Source organism: Lepidothrix coronata, unplaced genomic scaffold (genome assembly GCF_001604755.1).
Source record: "Lepidothrix coronata isolate B3197 unplaced genomic scaffold, Lepidothrix_coronata-1.0 Scaffold1245, whole genome shotgun sequence".
Taxonomy (NCBI): Eukaryota; Metazoa; Chordata; class Aves; order Passeriformes; family Pipridae; genus Lepidothrix; species Lepidothrix coronata.
Genome location: NW_016691425.1, coordinates 1 through 1,657, shown reverse-complemented (window position 1 = coordinate 1,657; position 1,657 = coordinate 1). Strand labels below are relative to the sequence as shown.

The 1,657-nt window shown below is 63.9% G+C and overlaps 1 long non-coding RNA gene across 3 annotated transcripts; it reads left to right on the top strand.

The window, feature by feature from the left end:
- The first annotated feature begins 20 nt into the window (after positions 1–20).
- Positions 21–1,651, top strand: LOC108510536. Of its 3 annotated transcripts, XR_001878832.1 has the most exons (5): positions 21–36; positions 274–491; positions 657–730; positions 1,082–1,100; positions 1,247–1,367. It is a non-coding gene; the product is annotated as an uncharacterized LOC108510536 (long non-coding RNA). The 3 variants fall into 3 exon arrangements; XR_001878830.1 differs by lacking the exons at positions 657–730; positions 1,082–1,100; positions 1,247–1,367 and adding an exon at positions 1,429–1,651 and having other exon boundaries at positions 274–527; XR_001878831.1 differs by lacking the exons at positions 21–36; positions 657–730; positions 1,082–1,100; positions 1,247–1,367 and adding exons at positions 200–237; positions 1,429–1,651 and having other exon boundaries at positions 274–527.
- The last annotated feature ends 6 nt before the right edge of the window (positions 1,652–1,657 follow it).

Genomic DNA, 1,657 nt, shown 5'->3' with positions numbered 1-1,657 from the left:
GCCACCAAGGTCTGGATGTGCCACCAAGGCCTGGAGGTGCCACCAAGGCCTGGAAGTGCCACCAGCCCCAAAATGCCACCAAGGCCTGGAGGTGCCACCAAGGCCTGGAAGTGCCACCAGCCCCAAAATGCCACCAAGGCCTGGAGGTGCCACCAAGGCCTGGAAGTGCCACCAGCCCTGAGGTGCCACCAGTGCCCCGAGGTGTCCCCAACCCCAAAGTGCCACCAAGGCCTGGAGGTGCCACCAAGGCCTGGAGGTGCCACCAGCCCCGAGGTGCCACCAGTGCCCCGAGGTGCCACCAGCTCCAAGGCGTCACCAACACCTGGAGGTGTCCCCAACCCTAAAGTGCCACCAAGGCCTGGAGGTGCCACCAGCCCCAAAATGCCACCAAGGCCTGGAAGTGTCACCAAGGCCTGGAAGTGTCACCAGCCCCAAGATGCCACCAAGGTCTGGATGTGCCACCAGTGCCCCGAGGTGTCACCAGCCCCAAGGTGTCCCCAACCCCTGGAGGTGCCCCCAACCCCAAAGTGCCACCAAGGCCTGGAAGTGCCACCAAGGCCTGGAAGTGTCACCAAGGCCTGGAAGTGTCACCAGCCCCAAAATGCCACCAGTGCCCCGAGGTGCCACCAGTGCCCAGAAGGGCCACCAGCCCCAAGATGCCACCAGTGCCTGGAGGTGCCACCAGCCCCAAGATGCCACCAGTGCCCCGAGGTGCCACCAGTGCCCCAAGGTGCCACCAGCTCCAAGGTGTCACCAACACTTGGAGGTGCCCCCAACCCTAAAGTGCCACCAAGGCCTGGAAGTGCCACCAGTGCCCCGAGGTGTCACCAGTGCCTGGAAGTGCCACCAAGGCCTGGAAGTGTCACCAGTCCCAAGATGCCACCAAGGCCTGGAGGTGCCACCAAGGCCTGGAAGTGCCACCAAGGCCTGGAAATGTCACCAGCCCCAAGATGCTGCCAGTGTCTGGATGTGCCACCAAGGCCTGGAAGTGTCACCAAGGCCTGGAAGTGTCACCAAGGCCTGGAGGTGCCACCAGTGCCCCGAGGTGCCACCAGTGCCCCCAGGTGCCACCAGCTCCAAGGCGTCACCAACACCTGGAGGTGTCCCCAACCCTAAAGTGCCACCAAGGCCTGGAAGTGTCACCAAGGCCTGGAAGTGTCACCAGCCCCAAGATGCCACCAAGGCCTGGAGGTGCCACCAAGGCCTGGAAGTGTCACCAGCCCTGAGGTGCCACCAGTGCCCCGAGGTGTCCCCAACCCCAAAGTGCCACCAAGGCCTGGAGGTGCCACCAGCCCCAAGATACCACCAAGGCCTGGAGGTGTCACCAGTGCCCCGAGGTGTCACCAGCACCTGGAGGTGTCCCCAACCCTAAAATGCCACCAAGGCCTGGAAGTGTCACCAGCCCCAAGGTGCCACCAGTGCCTCAAGATGCCACCAGTGCCTGGAAGTACCACCAAGGCCTGGAGGTGCCACCAGTGCCCCGAGGTGTCACCAGCTCCAAGGTGTCACCAACACCTGGAGGTGTCCCCAACCCCAAAGTGCCACCAAGGCCTGGAGGTGCCACCAGTGCCCCGAGGTGTCACCAGCTCCAAGGTGTCACCAACACCTGGAGGTGCCCCCAACCCCAAAGTGCCACCAAGGCCTGGAGGTGCCACCA